Source organism: Ascaphus truei, unplaced genomic scaffold, assembly GCF_040206685.1.
Source record: "Ascaphus truei isolate aAscTru1 unplaced genomic scaffold, aAscTru1.hap1 HAP1_SCAFFOLD_816, whole genome shotgun sequence".
Taxonomy (NCBI): domain Eukaryota; kingdom Metazoa; phylum Chordata; class Amphibia; order Anura; family Ascaphidae; genus Ascaphus; species Ascaphus truei.
Window position 1 is genome coordinate 151,248 of NW_027457152.1, and position 19,695 is coordinate 170,942.

Below are 19,695 nucleotides of genomic sequence, written 5' to 3' on the forward strand. Positions count from 1 at the left end.
TCTCCGCCGAAAGGAAAGATTTCGTAATGTCCTTACAGGATTCGTTGGGGAATCCTTAGCTCAAACGAATTCTGGAAGAGGGGCACGATCCTTGGTTACGATGTTAACCCCTCACACTCCGGAACCGCTGACGCTAACACTTGAGACGTTTCTTGGTAAAGCTTAGATGAATCTCACTGGGCTTGCACTGCAGGCAGCTTTATAGGGTTAAGGGTCCTATTAAGAATATGCACACCCAATCCTCTCATGGGAACAACTTTCCCCACCTATCCCCGACTTGCCAGGAGTTCCTAGAAAGGGCAGAAGTTGCTTCCCGGTCTGCTAAGAGCATGCATTAACCTCACACCTGAGCTACTTAGCATAACGGGCACAACCTCTTAGGCTAAAGCCCCGGTAAATCAGCTGCAACGCGCGCCCGCGAGATTGGCGGCACGTGCAGCCGATTATCTGGTCTGCAGGGAGCTGCAGAGAGAGACCGGAGTGGGCGTGGCGGGGGAGTGACGGGGGCGCGGCCATGACGTCACCCGGCAGGTTCGCCCTCATTGGCTGAACCGCCGGGGGGCGTGCCTAGCCGCTCGACGCGAGTTCCTGCTCTCAATTCTATTGAGAGCAGGAGAAGCTCTCGCGTGAGCGCTGCGGCCCCCCCTCCAGCGGGCCCGGCGCAATTGCGGGGAGGGCTCTCATGAGCGCAGCGTCCGCCACAGCGGACGCTGTAGCAGGCAGCGGGGGCAAAGCCTTACCTGGCGACAGTATGTCTGGGGTTTGGCTACCAAGTATGAGGCGCCTATACTTCACACCGGTATCTAGTACTTACAAATATCCCCACCGCCCTAACACCTACGGTCTCTGAGGCTTTTCAACTCCAGCCTTCTCAGACACTGGGGCACCACCTTAGCAGGGTGCCCTTTGAAGTACGGAGATGAGAAATCCCTCAGCTCATTCATCCATAACATGTGGGCAGGCTAATGTATTCATTGCCGGACCGCAGGAAAGGGTTCCTGCCTGTACATTTTAAAACACCATTGCAACACACTTTATTTTTTATATATATGTTCTGCATATACCTAGCTGCACTCCAAAAATTAGAGTGCTAGCTCTTTCCTAACGCAAGTTATCCACTTAATTGAAGGGGCTCTGTGATGTGGGTTGCAGTTTGACCTATAAATCGGTCTGGGTTACAAGCCGGCATACAATGTATCCATCCTGGCTTTGATCGGTAACCGCAGACGCGCGCCACAATTCAGCTCTAGTGGATAACGAGACGGCAGGATACTATGTATCAAGAAGGCACTTCAGCTAAAACCACAGACCACTTATTCAATTGACTTTGCGGTTTCATCGTCTGTGGTCTGGAAACTGATATCTATCTTTAATACAGCTACTTACTCGCAGGCACACTTCTGCAATTTAGCGCTTGGCACAGTGCTAGAAGCTCCCTCTTGTGTACATTTCTCATTCATTCAACTGCAGCCAGCTGCTAAGCTGCAAAACAGGGCCAATAAAGGTAGTGTAGGGGAAAACATGGTGTTATGTTGGCGATACATTTTAACCCCTTCTGTCCCAACACGGTTTAGGGTTAACCAGCCGGGCATAATACCTTTATTATTGGCCTGGTTAACCCTTCCACTGCCACAATGGCATCTCCATGCCGCCCTGATCCTGGTGACACGGCGTCTCCCTGCCGCACTCCCGCGCTGATCCTGGTGACATGGTGTCTCCCTGCCATGGTCCCCTGCTGATACGGTGTCTTCCTGCCGCACTGATCCTGGTGCCCCGGTGTCTCCCTGCCATGCTCCCCTGCTGACACAGTGTCTTCCTGCCGCCCTGATCCCGGTGCCCCGGTGTCTCCCTTCCGCGCTTATCTTGTGTGTATCTTCATATAATGGTTGATGGGCATTCTCGTAAATGTTCTTTATAGAGGGCTGAAGGAGAGGCTCAGCGAGTAACGGCTGAAGGAGAGGCTCAGCGAGTAACGGCTGAAGGAGAGGCTCAGCGAGTAACGGCTGTAGGAGAGGCTCAGCGAGTAACGGCTGAAGGAGAGGCTCAGCGAGTAACGGCTGAAGGAGAGGCTCAGCGAGTAACGGCTGAAGGAGGCTCAGCGAGTAACGGCGGAAGGAGCGGCTCAGCGAGTAACGGCGGAAGGAAAGGCTCAGCGAGTAACGGCTGAAGGAGAGGCTCAGCGAGTAACGGCTGAAGGAGAGGCTCAGCGAGTAACGGCTGAAGGAGAGGCTCAGCGAGTAACGGCTGAAGGAGAGGCTCAGCGAGTAACGGCTGAAGGAGAGGCTCAGCGAGTAACGGCTGAAGGAGAGGCTCAGCGAGTAACGGCTGAAGGAGAGGCTCAGCGAGTAACGGCTGAAGGAGAGGCTCAGCGAGTAACGGCGGAAGGAGAGGCTCAGCGAGTAACGGCGGAAGGAGAGGCTCAGCGAGTAACGGCGGAAGGAGAGGCTCAGCGAGTAACGGCGGAAGGAGAGGCTCAGCGAGTAACGGCGGAAGGAGAGGCTCAGCGAGTAACGGCGGAAGGAGAGGCTCAGCGAGTAACGGCGGAAGGAGAGGCTCAGCGAGTAAAGGCTGAAGGAGAGGCTCAGCGAGTAACGGCGGAAGGAGAGGCTCAGCGAGTAACGGCTGAAGGAGAGGCTCAGCGAGTAACGGCTGAAGGAAAGGCTCAGCGAGTAACGGCTGAAGGAGAGGCTCAGCGAGTAACGGCTGAAGGAGAGGCTCAGCGAGTAACGGCTGAAGGAGAGGCTCAGCGAGTAACGGCTGAAGGAGAGGCTCAGCGAGAAAGGGCTGAAGGAGAGGCTCAGCGAGTAACGGCTGAAGGAGAGGCTTAGCGAGTAACGGCTGGAGGAGAGGCTCAGCGAGTAAGGGCTAAAGGAGAGGCTCAGCGAGTAACGGCTGGAGGAGAGGCTCAGCGAGTAACGGCTGAAGGAGAGGCTCAGCGAGTAACGGCTGAAGGAGAGGCTCAGCGAGTAACGGCTGAAGGAGAGGCTCAGCGAGTAACGGCTGAAGGAGAGGCTGTCAGGGTTCTGCTCGCCACAAACCAGGGTCGGACCGCGAGGCTGAGGTGGGGTTGTAAAAGCACCGACCTGAGACCGCGCAGGCTGATCCGGATTGCGCAGTTCGTTGTCAAACGTAGCAGGATCAGGAAAGGAGAAGACAGCGTCGTCGTTGTACAAGCCAGGGTCAGGACAGGAGATATCAGGATAAACATTGTTCAGGCAAGAGTTCGGCAACAGGTAGTCAGGAGAGCCCCGCTTCAGCTTAGGAGCGCGGGGTTGGCCTCTGCGCGAGCGACGACCATGGCCCATGGTGCTGGTCACAGGAGATGGTAAGCAGACCAGCGTAGCACACCGCTTTGCTGCACGGGTGCACCAGTGCTACAGCGCAAGAGTCCTGAGCGGCTGGGGAATCCTCTGTAACAGCGCAGGAACCAGGACACGGCCTCTCTAGATTAGGGAAAGAGTAGGCCCCAGGAACCAGGAAGCCGAAGATCCACAGGGAAACCTCCGCTTCAGTGCAGGAATCAGGAGACTGAAGGGCGCGGGGAATACCTTTGCCTCAGTGCAGGAATCAGGAGACTGAAGGGCGCGGGGAATACATTTGCCTCAGTGCAGGAAAGCAGGAAGCTGAAGGACGCCGGGCGGAACCTGGTATCAGCATAGGAGAACAAGCGAGGGCTTGTGGCAAAACAGTAGACATCCAGTTAGGACTATGCTCGGCAGGGAGCATTATGGGAAGACAGTACTTAAAGGCCAGCGGGCCAATCCCCGGCGGGGGTGTGAAGGTACTGCTCCTAATGAGTGAATGCAAGTATAGGTTGCAGTGATAGGCTGCACAGCTGCAGTAGATACCAGAGGGAGTGTGTATTGCTTTGGTGAGTGAATCCAGGCTGCAGCAAACCTCAGGAGAGCTATTCCAGAACTGCACCGGTCTGCAAGGTAAGGCAACCAGTAAACCGTGGAGCGGATTCCTTACAGAGGCTCAGCGAGTAACGGCTGAAGGAGAGGCTCAGCGAGTAACGGCTGGAGAGGCTCAGCGAGTAACGGCTGGAGGAGAGGCTCAGCGAGTAACGGCTGGAGGAGAGGCTCAGCGAGTAAGGGCTGAAGGAGAGGCTCAGCGAGTAAGGGCTGAAGGAGAGGCTCAGCGAGTAACGGCTGGAGGAGCGGCACAGCGAGTAACGGCTGGAGGAGAGGCTCAGCGAGTAACGGCGGGAGGAGAGTCTCAGCGAGTAACGGCGGGAGGAGAGGCTCAGCGAGTAACGGCGGGAGGAGAGGCTCAGCGAGTAACGGCTGAAGGAGAGGCTCAGCGAGTAACGGCTGAAGGAGAGGCTCAGCGAGTAACGGCTGGAGGAGAGGCTCAGCGAGTAATGGCGGAAGGAGAGGCTCAGCGAGTGACGGCGGAAGGAGAGGCTCAGCGAGTAACGGCTGAAGGAGAGGCTCAGTGAGTAACGGCTGAAGGAGAGGCTCTGCGAGTAACGGCGGAAGGAGAGGCTCAGCGAGTAACGGCGGAAGGAGAGGCTGAGCGAGTAACGGCTGGAGGAGAGGCTCAGCGAGTAATGGCGGAAGGAGAGGCTCAGCGAGTGATGGCGGAAGGAGAGGCTCAGCGAGTAACGGCTGAAGGAGAGGCTCAGTGAGTAACGGCTGAAGGAGAGGCTCAGCGAGTAACGGCGGAAGGAGAGGCTCAGCGAGTAACGGCGGAAGGAGAGGCTCAGCGAGTAAAGGCTGATGGAGAGGCTCAGCGAGTAAAGGCTGATGGAGAGGCTCAGCGAGTAAAGGCTGAAGGAGAGGCTCAGTGAGTAACGGCTGAAGGAGAGGCTCTGCGAGTAACGGCGGAAGGAGAGGCTCAGCGAGTAACGGCTGAAGGAGAGGCTCAGCGAGTAACGGCTGAAGGAGAGGCTCAGCGAGATAACGGCGGAAGGAGAGGCTCAGCGAGTAACGGCTGGAGGAGAGGCTCAGCGAGTAATGGCGGAAGGAGAGGCTCAGCGAGTGATGGCGGAAGGAGAGGCTCAGCGAGTAACGGCTGAAGGAGAGGCTCAGCGAGTAACGGCGGAAGGAGAGGCTCAGCGAGTAACGGCGGAAGGAGAGGCTCAGCGAGTAACGGCGGAAGGAGAGGCTCAGAGAGTAACTGACGAAGAAAGACACCAATAGAGCTTTCGAAACGCGTTGGATGGTTTTTGGTACTGTTGGGACACCGTAGCAGTGGACGAGAATTGGTGACGTCATTGCGCGAGCGGATCGGGTGCATTCCATGAAGTGATTCACGACGGAGCACGAGATAGGATCCCGGCAGCAGGAGACGTAAACACCGCCAGGCAGACGGTGCATCCCGGCCTTAAAGACCATTAACCAGTGCATTTGACCTATTCACATCTGGTGAGTAGGTTTTCAATTTTTACCAGGCGGAGCAAAGATCAGAAGTCTTGGACACAAATTTCAAGCCTCCCACTGTGATAGTGTGCAAGCAGCTTGTTCACATCACCAGTTAGTGCCAAGCACTGGTTCAAATATTTTATTAATTTTTATGTATATTTTCATGTATATTTTTATGTATATTTTATAGATAATTCAATCAATAAATTGCTCCTATATATATGTTTTGTATCCCTTGGGTAATACACTATTGCAGGCTTCCTGCATGTTTTGTCTTTTGTTTTTTCCTGAGGTCACAGTCTATACGAAGAAAATTCAAGTCCCCACCTCAGCGCCAGAGGAGGTTGCTTTTGTCCACAAATTCAAGTCTGTTTGCAAGATACCAGAACAATCTCAACAGGCAGCTCCAGGACTACCATTCGGACAATTTATCTAAGGTTTATCATTTGTTGATTGTATAAGCGCTGTTTGTACACCTTTTGTTCTACATATCAGAGAGTAACGGCTGAAGGAGAGGCTCAGCGAGATAACGGCGGAAGGAGAGGCACAGCGAGTAACGGCTGGAGGAGAGGCTCAGCGAGTAATGGCGGAAGGAGAGGCTCAGCGAGTAACGGCTGAAGGAGAGGCTCAGCGAGTAAAGGCTGATGGAGAGGCTCAGCGAGTAAAGGCTGATGGAGAGGCTCAGCGAGTAAAGGCTGATGGAGAGGCTCAGCGAGTAAAGGCTGAAGGAGAGGCTCAGCGAGTAAAGGCTGATGGAGAGGCTCAGCGAGTAACGGCTGAAGGAGAGGCTCAGCGAGTAAAGGCTGATGGAGAGGCTCAGCGAGTGATGGCGGAAGGAGAGGCTCAGCGAGTAACGGCTGAAGGAGAGGCTCAGCGAGTAACGGCGGAAGGAGAGGCTCAGCGAGTAACGGCGGAAGGAGAGGCTCAGCGAGTAAATGTTGACTTATAAACACACAGTGAGTACAAAAATAATGTGATTCTTTGATAGATTGTAATGCATTTAAGGGAAAAAAGGGGGAGAGGTACATCAATGAATATACAAGGTGTATACTGTGAATACACATTGCTATATACACACATTGTATATGAATTGATGCACCTTTTGTTACGGCAGACCAGGTCTTTTAACACCATTTATATTTAAGGGATCAATCACAGGGCAAAACAAGGCGGTGAAATAAAATGAGGTTTATTTTGGATAGGCCCTCGGGGACACACAATAATACAAACATATACACACGGGGGGTCTGGGGAATGAGATCTAACTTTCCTAAGGTGCAGGGACCCACTTCAAAGGGGTATCCCCCCCGTCCGCTTCTCTGCTTCAGGATATCAGAGTGCTGCACACAGCAGACACTATGACATGTACCTCCAGCTGGTCACAGTCCAACTCCACACTCCTTCCCAGAGTGTCTCTCAGATGGCCCCTCTCCACACTCCTTCCCAGAGTGTCTCTCAGATAGCCCTCTCCACACTCCTTCCCAGAGTGTCTCTCAGATGGCCCCTCTCCACACTCCTTCCCAGAGTGTCTCTCAGATGGCCCTCTCCACACTCCTTCCCAGAGTGTCTCTCAGATGGCCCCTCTCCACACTCCTTCCCAGAGTGTCTCTCAGATGGCCCTCTCCACACTCCTTCCCAGAGTGTCTCTCAGATGACCCCTCTCCACACTCCTTCCCAGCGTCTCTCAGATGGCCCTCTCCACACTCCTTCCCAGAGTGTCTCTCAGATGGCCCTCTCCACACTCCTTCCCAGACTGTCTCTCAGATGGTCCTCTCCACACTCCTTCCCAGAGTGTCTCTCAGATGGCCCCTCTCCACACTCCTTCCCAGAGTGTCTCTCAGATGGCCCTCTCCACACTCCTTCCCAGAGTGTCTCTCAGATGGTCCTCTCCACACTCCTTCCCAGAGTGTCTCTCAGATGGCCCTCTCCACACTCCTTCCCAGAGTGTCTCTCAGATGGCCCCTCTCCACACTCCTTCCCAGAGTGTCTCTCAGATGGCCCCTCTCCACACTCCTTCCCAGAGTGTCTCTCAGATGGCCCTCTCCACACTCATTCCCAGAGTGTCTCTCAGATGGCCCTCTCCACACTCATTCCCAGAGTGTCTCTCAGATGGCCCCTCTCCACACCTTCCCAGAGATGGACTGATCAGCAGTGACAAGCATGACAGTAACAGTGGAATATCTCATTTACTTTCTTGCCTGTTAATTAAAACACCACACAATATGAGGTATCTAATCTGGGTAATTATAAAAGACAGGATTTAGAATTACAGCTAGCCCAAATCACAGAACAATGTCGATTCCCTGGGGGGTTGCATTTACAGGGAATAAAGAATACAGGCTCTGAAATACATTCCCTGTTCTCCCCCAGATATTAAATTACATTTGGCTTAAATAAGTCTTACATATGGGCAAGTTACATGGATTTAGGGGTAAATAGCTGGGATTTCTGTTTATTAGGTCCCCCATCTACCCCTACCGTCACACCTCCCCCCTCAAGATGCCACGCTCAATAGCACTCCCTTTTGATACACACACACACACACACACACACACACACACACACACACACACACACACACACACACACACACATTTTGTGGGGGCCCAGGGGTTCCCAAAAAGTTTGCTGGGGTTTTGTGTTTTGTTAACCTATTCTCAGCTGTTGGGGGTTAGTGGCTCCTCCTTCCCAGGTTTTAAGCCCGCCCCTCCCCACTTCACAAGTTAGTAGGTCCTTTCATTCTACTGGATATAGATCCAATGTGGTCTTTCTCCCTCCTAACAGAGGTAAATGAGAATTTTAATCCTAATAGAGATACATTAGTATTTTATCTGGTAGTGTTAGGACTTGCGAACGGGTGTCTGCCGTGTCGTGGCTCGCAAGCTTACAACGCTTTGGTCAAAGGGTTAAACTAAATGACCCTTTTTTAAGAGAATATATAAGTAATTTACTGTGTATTTTTGTCATGTTGGATGTAGTATTGGGCTTCCCTGTCGTCTGTTGTATACATATGCCACGCTCAGTAGCACTCCTTTTTCACACTAATACACACACACATTTATTTTGTGGGGGCTCAGGGGCTCCCAAAAAGAGCTTGCTGGGGTTTTGTGTTTTGTTAGGCTTTCTGAGCCTGACAGGAATTGAGGTTCTTGGGGTAGGACAAAGTATTTCTGGCTGATACAGTCCATCAGGATTCTTGCCCTCTCCAAGGTCCTCTGCGGGTGGGGGCTCCAATGGTTAGGGGCGATCGGTGGGGTGGGCTCCATATGTTGAGCACAAACCACCTTGGTGGGCAGCGGTGCCAACTGCACCTTTGCCTGGGCAACTGCAGCTCTCTGTGACTGGGGTCACAAGAGCATCCTCCTTAGGTACTGTACGTTCACCCTTCTCCCTGTCCATGGATACTGGTGCCCTGGCCAGACCCCATCAGGCTGCCCAGGAGTACCTTGTTGCAGGGGACCCCACAGGCCGATTGCCTGCCGATTACCGGGGATCCCTGGACAAAAAGACTAATCTTTAAAAACTGCTGGCTGTATCTTTGGCTGGAGCTGCTACACGTCTACTCCAGGCTCCACCTGGGTATATGGCCTCTCACAGGACATCCATCCTGTAGCTGGGAAGCGTTGCCCCAGACTGGGGTTACTGGACTCCTCAGGAACGGCTGGATCTGTTGGTCCCAAATGCATGGGGACGGTGAGATCCTCAATAGGCAAGGGTAACAAAGGCTCCCCTACCTCGGCGGTGGCTGCTATTGGAGCAGCATTTTCTGCAAACGAGCAGATGAGGTGTCCCAGGTGATTGCCGAGTATCACATCAATAACCAACCCAGGCAAAACACCCACAACCCTCATACCTTGACCGGCACCCCAGTCAAACACCCGGGCGACCTGGATTGACCTAGGTCTCCCGTCTGGCATGGTTATCTGCATCCCTATGCCCGGGATCAGATCCTCTGTCTTCACCATGGCAGGTCTCACCAGAGTGACAGTGGCACCGGAGTCAATAAAGTCAGCTCCCTGGCGATCTCCAATAGTCACTGGCCGCACGTTTGTACCTTACATCGTGGGATTGCAACCCAACAGTTGAAATCCGATGCCCCTCTGCTGTGCCATGCGTTGAAGGGGTAGAAATCACTGAGTCCACTGCCGGCCTTGCTGGACGGCTGCTCCGCTGTGCCATTCCCACGTAGGCGGACTGGTCCCAGTCCGGACAGTCTGGTCTGATGTGCCCAGTCATATTACATTGATAGCACTGCTTCTCATGCGCTAAGCCTGCAGTCCCCTCAGCGGGAGGCTAGGACCTCCAAGTTGGGACAGCGTTATTAGTGGCTGCTGGTTTACCTGCCCGATTGGCAGGAGTCGCAGTCGGTGGTGCCAAACTCATCCGCCAGGGTGGCGGCTTCCTCGCAGTTAACTGGCTTGCGGTCAATGACCCACTCACGGACTTCTGGCAAGCATCTGTGGTAAAATGGCTCGCGGAAGATCAGGTCGAGCAGCTCCCCGGGCATTGCACCCCTCTACCCGAGTACCCCGGTGAACAATCCGGGCCATATAGTCCACAAGTGTCTAGGTCAGTATTTTCCTCTGACCGGAACTGGTCCCGATAGGTCTCGGGAGTAATGCTGTACCACCGTAGCAGGACCATCTTCACATACTCCTAATCCTCACTGGCAGAGTTGATTGCCTCGTAGGCCTCCTTTGCTCGGCCAGTCAGCTGGGGGGACAGGAACTCGACCCACTCGGCTGGTGGGAGAGAGTACAGCCGGCACTGCTTCTCAAAGCTCCGGGGAAACCCATCGATATCCGTGACCCCATCAATACATACCCCAAAACTCTGAGTTATCCTGGGGGCTGGTACGGAGTATAGCCCGAGGGGTACTAGCCATGGGTGATGCTAGGGGGTTCTGGACAGCGAGCAACCACTGTATCCTCTCTGATGGAGTAGCCCCCAGCCGCCAAAGCCACAATATCCTCTGGCGAATGGACTGGGTTTCCCGAGACCACGGGTACCCCCAGAGCCACTGGGGCGACCTGGACCGGTCCCCCTGGCTCCATTCCTCCTCTCTCTGCAAAGGCAGCAGTACCTGCTGGATTAGCACTGGCATCGTCATGTTCCTCCAGTATGGCCATCAGCTCAGCTCTGCTGCGGCCCTCGGTTTGCAGACTGAAGGTCTCACACTTGGCAGCGATTGCTTCTTGACTCCAGGACCGATACCGTCCTGATCTGGAAGCCATCTTCGCCTTGTGGCACTAAACTTAAGTGACACTGAACAGAGTGTGAGATGCCTGATTTTGTAACTACGTGTTTTCCGACACTACTTGTTTTGAGAGCTTGCAATCTTCAAGCTCACTTTGTCCTATAATTCCCCGCAGGAAGCTATAGTGCAAAGCCCTATGCCCACACGCTGCCACCAGGAAAAAAAAGCCTGTCACGGCAGACCAGGTCTTTTAACACCATTTATATTTAAGGGATCAAATCACAGGGCAAAATAAGGCAGTGAAATAAAATGTGGTTTATTTTGGATAAATCCTCGGAAACACACAGAACCACAAAAATTATACACACTTACAGGGGTCTGGGGAATAATATCTACCTTTCCTAGGTGCAGGGACCCACTTCAAATGGGTTTCCCCTGTCCGCTTCTCTGCACCAGGATCTCAGAGTGCTACACACAGCAGCCACTCTGACATGTATCTCCAGCTGGTCACAGTCCAACTCCACACTCCTTCCCAGAGTGTCTCTCAGATTGTCTCCACACTCCTTCCCAGAGATGGACTTCAGATGGACGTATCAGCAGTGTTCCTTATATACCCCTTGGTAGGTATTCTTTAACATTAAGCAAGGCAGCCAGCCAAGAGAAACAGTGCCTGGGACTCAGACCTGGTAACTGATTCTATTAACTAATCCCCTACCTTTGTTCCAATTTATTTCTATGGAGAGCTTCAACTGAGTGAATTGCTAGTCTTTCTCCAAAGAATAGACAGTAACAGTGGAATATCTAATTTACTTTCTTGCCTGTTAATGCCATCACCACACAATACCAAGTGTCTAATCCGGGAGGAATTGCTAACACAGGCATAAATAAAGACATACGGTAATTATGTAAAAGACAGGACTTAGAATTACAGCTTGCCCAAATCACAGAACAATGTTGATTCCCTGGGGGGTTGCATTTACAGGGAATAAAGAATACAGGCTCTGAAATACATTCCCTGTTCTCCCCCAGATATTAAATTACATTTGGCTGAAATAAGCCTTACATAGCTGGCCAAGTTACATGGATTTAGGGGTAAATAGCTGTGATTTCTCTTTATAAGGTCCCCCAGTTACCCCTACCGTCACACACCTTTCTCTCTCTCTACCATTAAAAGCATTACAATGTATCAAAGAATTGCATGCTATGTTTGTACAGTGTATTTCTCTCATTTTATATGCACCTTTAAACATTTATATATCTTTAAGAAACACTTTTGCTTTCCGTTTTTATTTTAATTGTAATCCTTGTATTCATCTATAATCTTTAATGATGTACTAATATCAGTACATAGTAGTATATTGGTGGTAGATGTACGATTATTGCTGTGCCATTGTATTGGATCATTGACAGCAGGATGTCAATGTAAATCAGCGCGCAAGGATTTAAAAGGACCTTTTTGACCCTCAACAGTCGTTCTCCCTGAAGAAGCTACAGATGTAGTGAAACGCATAAGGCAGAATTAGGAGGCGGCTAACTGGAGGGAGGACAACCTCGGCACACCCTTACTGAAACGCGCAGGGTAGAATTAGGAGGCGGCTGACTGGAGGGAGGACAAGCTCGGCACACCCTTAGTGAAACGCGCAGGGTAGAATTAGGAGGCGGCTGACTGGAGGGAGGACCAGCTCGGCACACCCTTAGTGAAACGCGCAGGGTAGAATTAGGAGGCGGCTAACTGGAGGGAGGACAACCTCGGCACACCCTTACTGAAACGCGCAGGGTAGAATTAGGAGGCGGCTAACTGGAGGGAGGACAAGCTCGGCACACCCTTACTGAAACGCGCAGGCAGCATTAGGAGGCGGCTAACTGGGAGGACAAGCTCGGCACACCCTCACTGAAACGCGCAGGGTAGAATTAGGAGGCGGCTAACTGGAGGGAGGACAAGCTCGGCACACCCTTAGTGAAACGCGCAGGGTAGAATTAGGAGGCGGCTAACTGGAGGGAGAACAAGCTCGACACACCCTCACTGAAACGCGCAGGGTAGAATTAGGAGGCGGCTAACTGGAGGGAGGACAAGCTCGGCACACCCTAACTGAAACGCGCAGGCAGCATTAGGAGGCGGCTAACAGGAGGGAGGACAAGCTCGGCACACCCTCACTGAAACGCGCAGGCAGCATTAGGAGGCGGCTAACTGGAGGGAGGACAACCTCGGCACACCCTTACTGAAACGCGCTGGGTAGAATTAGGAGGCGGCTAACTGGACGGAGGATAAGCTCGGCACACCCATTGAAACGTGCAGGGTAGAATTAGGTGGCGTCTAACTGGAGGGAGGACAAGCTCGTCACACCCTAACTGAAACGCGCAGGGTAGAATTAGGAGGCGGCTAACTGGAGGGAGGACAAGCTCGTCACACCCTTACTGAAACGCGCAGGGTAGAATTAGGAGGCGGCTAACTGGAGGGAGGACAAGCTCGGCACAGACGAAGTGAAACACATAGGGCAGCATTTATTTTATTTATAAAATGTTTAAGAAGAAAGTAATACATTGAGTTACCTCTCGTTTTCAAGTATGTCACAGTGTTATAACAATACAGGGTTACATGAAATGAACAGGTTTATACAGTCAATTCAGAGACATTTTATGGACAGATAAAGTTGGGTACAGGGGACAAAAGGGCTGATGAGTTCAGATTGAAATACAGAAGCTTAAACATCAGCGAACGGCAGCAAACGGCTCACACCCTTTAGCTGCGCAAAAGGCTGTCCGCCTTTGGGGCGACGGAGATGTATACTGAAGGGGTTCAGATTGCATGCAGATATGGATTAGAAGTCCTTTGTCTTCCCGACTTATTAAGATTCCAGTGGGTGGAGTTGATGTTCCACATAGTATAAACACGTTAACCCATAGCACGCTGGTTCTGTGCAGAGGGGAGCAGCTCTTGGGGCACCCCATCAGGCGTCCGCATTACGATGCGGCTAACTGGAGGGAGGACAAGCTCGGCACACCCTCATTGAAACGCGCAGGGTAGAATTAGGAGGCGGCTAACTGGAGGGAGGACAAGCCGGGCACAGATGGAGTGAAACGCGTATGGCAGTATCAGGTGGCAGCTAATCGGGAGGACAAGCCCGGCACAGATGGAGTGAAACGCGTACGGCAGTATTAGGTGGCAGCTAAATCGGCTGGACAAGCCCGGCACAGATGGAGTGAAACGCGTATGGCAGTATTAGGTGGCAGCTAAATCGGCTGGACAAGCCCGGCACAGATGGAGTGAAACGCGCACGGCAGTATTAGGTGGCAGCTAAATCGGCTGGACAAGCCCGGCACAGATGGAGTGAAACGCGTACGGCAGTATTAGGTGGCAGCTAATCGGGAGGACAAGCTCGGCACAGATGGAGTGAAACGCGTACGGCAGTATTAGGTGGCAGCTAAATCGGCTGGACAAGCCCGGCACAGATGGAGTGAAACGCGTACGGCAGTATTAGGTGGCAGCTAAATCGGCTGGACAAGCCCGGCACAGATGGAGTGAAACGCGTACGGCAGTATTAGGTGGCAGCTAATCGGGAGGACAAGCTCGGCACAGATGGAGTGAAACGCGTACGGCAGTATTAGGTGGCAGCTAATCGGGAGGACAAGCCCGGCACAGATGGCCAGTTTTACTTGAAGAGACCAGTACATGAGTTTCAGCAACAAGTGGATCTTTTGGACCGCTCCTGCGTGTCCTATATGCCTGGTATCCACACGTTTGAATTTTAAATTGTATTTTATATATAGCCAAAGTAAAAAAGTTTCTGCACTATATCCTCTGCTCTCTTATTTCTGAGGGGATTTGAAAGGACAGCAGCAGCAGCCACAGATCCCACAGCCACGTCTTACCTCTAAACAGCTGCAAAATCAGTGACACGCGAGTGTGCTTAAGTCAGCGCGATTCCACGGACTTGCAGGCGAGCCAGCGTGCGCGAAGGGAGCCGGGGTGAGGTGGTTGGAGGCGGGGCAGTGACGTCGCTGGTGACGTCACGGCGCCGTGACATTGACGCTGCTTCAGGCTGATTGGATGTTTTCAGCCGACAGCGCGCTGAAAAACAGCTTGGCCGTCGGCTGAAAATTCCAAAGCCTGAGCACGCCTGCGGACGCTCGCGTGATCCCCCTCTCAAGGCTTCCTCATTGAGGATGCAGGGGCTCAGCGCAGAGCGTCCACACAGCTCAGCGCGGCCTGTCCTTCTATGGACTCGGCCTTAGCAGGGGGGCTTCCCAACCAAATGGAAAAGGGAGAAGTTAATGAACCTTGCGGTGTACGGAACTAAATAGTTTCATGAGTTTTACGAATCAAACTACCCAGCTGTACTTAGCCGCGGTACAAAGCTATTTACCCCCCGCGTTCTTTATCAGGTCCTCGGTCCCAATCTCCCAAACCCACAAGCTAGAAACAGCAGTGCCGGGCTTTACATGGCGGGACACCGGGAATAAGGAGCAGCACCGTGATGCTAGCAACGGTCTGGGGCGGTATAGCCCGGCCAGGTGTATTCTGATACTGCATGGCGTAAGAAAGCAGCGCCCCCAGCCTCGCCCCGGCGGCGCCCCCAGCCTCAACCCCGGCGGCGCCCCCAGCCTCAACCCCGGCGGCGCCCCCAGCCTCAACCCCGGCGGCGCCCCCAGCCTCGCCCCGGCGGCCCCCCAGCCCCGCCCCAGCAGCGCCCCCCCCCCAGCAGCGCCCCCCCCAGCCTCGCCCCGCCAGCGCCCCCCCCCCCAGCCTCGCCCCGGCAGCGCCCCCCCCCCCCAGCCTCGCCCCGGCAGCGCCCCCCCCCCCCAGCCTCGCCCCGGCAGCGCCCCCCCCCCCCAGCCTCGCCCCGGCAGCGCCCCCCCCCCAGCCTCGCCCCGGCAGCGCCCCCCCCCCAGCCTCGCCCCGGCAGCGCCCCCAGATTCGCCCTCACGTGTCCCCAGGAGCCTCAGACATAGCACAGTCCTTACCTGCAGGTCACGCCGCTCTCTCCGTCGCTCCGCAGTGACGTCCTCCGTCACTCCCGCGTGCCAAGCCTCGCTCTGGGTGGGAAAGCGCGTTATGACGTCACACAGTGAGGCTGCCTCCGACCTTCTCAACATGGCGGCGGGAAGCTTCCGGATCGGAGGAGGTCACGCCCCGGCACGTGACCTGGGAACCGGCACATCACAACACTGAGGAGCGGAGCATTGTGGGTAGACGACAGCGAGATACAAAGCGGAGGTATATACACTTATACAGATACGTACCTACCCATACACACCTATATACAGATACATATATACCCATACACCTATATAAAGATACATATACCCATACACCTATATACAGATACATATACCCATACACCTATATACAGATACATACATACCCATACACCTATATACAGATATATATACCCATACACCTATATACAGATACATACATACCCATACACACCTATATACAGATACATACATACCCATACACCTATATACAGACACATACACACCTATATACAGACACACACCCATATACAGATACCCATACAACCTATATACAGATACATACACACCCATACACCTATATACAGATACAAACCCATACACCTATATACAGATACATACACCTATATACAGACACATACACACCCATACACCTATATACAGATACATACATACCCATACACCTATATACAGCCACATAGACACCCATACACCTATATACAGATGCATACACCTATATACAGATACATACACACACATACACACCTATATACAGATGCATACATACCCATACACCTATATACAGACACATACACACCCATATACAGACACACCCATATACAGACACACCCATATACAGACACACCCATATACAGACACACCCATATACAGACACACCCATATACAGACACACCCATACACTTACTGTATATACAGATACATACACACCCATACATATATATAAACCTATATACAGATACATACATACCCATACACCTATATACAGATACATACACACCCATACACCTATATACAGATACATACCTATATACAGATACATACACCTATATACAGATACATACTCAACCATACACCTATATACAGATACATACACACCCATACATCTATATACAGACACATACACACCCATACACCTACTGTATATACAGATACATACACACCCATACATATATATACACCTATATACAGATACATACATACCCATACACACCTATATATATATATTCATACATACCCATACACCTATATACAGACACATACACACCCATATACAGACACACCCATACACCTACTGTATATACAGATACATACATATATATACACCTATATACAGATACATACATACCCATACACCTATATACAGATGCATACACACCCATACACCTATATACAGAAATCAGGAGGAGGAGGTTGGGGTGAAAGGAGCAGACAGGCTGTGGGGGGAGGCACAGCACAGGAAATCAGGAGGAGGGGGAGATGGAAGGAGCAGACAGGCTGTGGGGGGAGGCATAGCACAGAAAATCAGGAGGTGGAGGGGGGTGGAAGGAGCAGACAGGCTGTGGGGGGAGGCACAGCACAGGAAATCAGGAGGAGGGGGGGTGGAAGGAGCAGACAGGCTGTGGGGGGAGGCACAGCACAGGAAATCAGGAGGAGGGGGGAGATGGAAGGAGCAGACAGGCTGTGGGGGGAGGCATAGCACAGGAAATCAGGAGGAGGGGGGGTGGAAGGAGCAGACAGGCTGTGGGGGGAGGCACAGCACAGGAAATCAGGAGGAGGGGGGATGGAAGGAGCAGACAGGCTGTGGGGGGAGGCACAGCACAGGAAATCAGGAGGAGGGGGGGTGGAAGGAGCAGACAGGCTGTGGGGGGAGGCACAGCACAGGAAATCAGGAGGAGGGGGGAGATGGAAGGAGCAGACAGGCTGTGGGGGGAGGCATAGCACAGGAAATCAGGAGGAGGGGGGGATGGAAGGAGCAGACAGGCTGTGGGGGGAGGCATAGCACAGGAAATCAGGAGGAGGGGGAGATGGAAGGAGCAGACAGGCTGTGGGGGGAGGCACAGCACAGGAAATCAGGAGGAGGGGGGGTGGAAGGAGCAGACAGGCTGTGGGGGGAGGCATAGCACAGGAAATCAGGAGGAGGGGGAGATGGAAGGAGCAGACAGGCTGTGGGGGGAGGCACAGCACAGGAAATCAGGAGGAGAAATCAGGAGGAGGGGGGGATGGAAGGAGCAGACAGGCTGTGGGGGGAGGCATAGCACAGGAAATCAGGAGGAGGGGGGAGATGGAAGGAGCAGACAGGCTGTGGGGGAGGCACAGCACAGGAAATCAGGAGGAGGGGGGGATGGAAGGAGCAGACAGGCTGTGGGGGGAGGCATAGCACGGGAAATCAGGAGGAGGGGGGGAGATGGAAGGAGCAGACAGGCTGTGGGGGAGTCATAGCACAGGAAATCAGGAGGAGGGGGGGATGGAAGGAGCAGACAGGCTGTGGGGGGAGGCATAGCACGGGAAATCAGGAGGAGGGGGGGGTGGAAGGAGCAGACAGGCTGTGGGGGGAGGCACAGCACAGGAAATCAGGAGGAGGGGGGGATGGAAGGAGCAGACAGGCTGTGGGGGGAGGCATAGCACGGGAAATCAGGAGGAGGGGGGGAGATGGACGGAGCAGACAGGCTGGGGGGGAGGCATAGCACAGGAAATCAGGAGGAGGGGGGGAGATGGAAGGAGCAAACAGGCTGTGGGGGGAGGCACAGCACAGGAAATCAGGAGGAGGGGGGGGTGGAAGGAGCAGACAGGCTGGGGGGGAGGCACAGCACAGGAAATCAGGAGGGGGAGGGGGGGTGGAAGGAGCAGACAGGCTGTGGGGGGAGGCACAGCACAGGAAAGCAGGAGGAGGGGGGATGGAAGGAGCAGACAGGCTGTGGGGGGAGGCACAGCACAGGAAATCAGGAGGAGGGGGGGGTGGAAGGAGCAGACAGGCTGTGGGGGAGGCATAGCACAGGAAATCAGGAGGAGGGGGGGGAGATGGAAGGAGCAGACAGGCTGTGGGGGGAGGCACAGCACAGGAAATCAGGAGGGGGGGTGGAAGGAGCAGACAGGCTGTGGGGGGAGGCATAGCACAGGAAATCAGGAGGAGGGGGGATGGAAGGAGCAGACAGGCTGTGGGGGGAGGGGGGATGGAAGGAGCAGACAGGCTGTGGGGGGAGGCACAGCACAGGAAATCAGGAGGAGGGGGAGATGGAAGGAGCAGACAGGCTGTGGGGGAGGCACAGCACAGGAAATCAGGAGGAGGGGGGTGGAAGGAGCAGACAGGCTGTGGGGGGAGCACAGCACAGGAAATCAGGAGGAGGGGGGAGATGGAAGGAGCAGACAGGCTGTGGGGGGAGGGGGGGATGGAAGGAGCAGACAGGCTGTGGGGGGAGGCACAGCACAGGAAATCAGGAGGAGGGGGGAGATGGAAGGAGCAGACAGGCTGTGGGGGGAGGCACAGCACAGGAAATCAGGAGGAGGGGGGTGGAAGGAGCAGACAGGCTGTGGGGGGAGGCACAGCACAGGAAATCAGGAGAAGGGGGAGATGGAAGGAGCAGACAGGCTGTGGGGGGAGGCATAGCACAGGAAATCAGGAGGAGGGGGGGTGGAAGGAGCAGACATGCTGTGGGGGAGGCACAGCACAGGAAATCAGGAGGGGGAGGGGGGGTGGAAGGAGCAGGCAGGCTGTGGGGGGAGGCATAGCACAGGAAATCAGGAGGAGGGGGGATGGAAGGAGCAGACAGGCTGTGGGGGGAGGCATAGCACAGGAAATCAGGAGGAGGGGGGGATGGAAGGAGCAGACAGGCTGTGGGGGGAGGCACAGCACAGGAAATCAGGAGAAGGGGGAGATGGAAGGAGCAGACAGGCTGTGGGGGGAGGCATAGCACAGGAAATCAGGAGGAGGGGGGAGATGGAAGGAGCAGACAGGCTGTGGGGGGAGGCATAGCACAGGAAATCAGGAAGGGAGGGGGGGAGATGGGAGGAGCAGACAGGCTGTGGGGGGAGGCACAGCACAGGAAATCAGGAGGAGGGGGGGGGGAGATGGAAGGAGCAGACAGGCTGGGGGGGAGGCACAGCACAGGAAATCAGGAGGGGGGGAGATGGAAGGAG

General features: G+C 53.8%; 1 protein-coding gene across 2 annotated transcripts in view; it reads right to left on the reverse strand.

Moving 5' to 3' along the window:
• Nucleotides 1–15,558, reverse strand: part of MRPL2 (mitochondrial ribosomal protein L2) — a 40,402-nt gene extending 24,844 nt beyond the window's left edge. The window contains exon 1 of one of the 2 annotated variants that reach the window (XM_075584939.1): nt 15,526–15,558. The gene's annotated coding sequence lies outside the window, so the exon portion shown is untranslated. Of the gene's footprint in view, nt 1–1,386; nt 1,483–15,525 lie in introns of those variants that run through there. The other variant, XM_075584940.1, reaches the window with a different exon arrangement.
• Nucleotides 15,559–19,695: the final 4,137 nt, after the last annotated feature.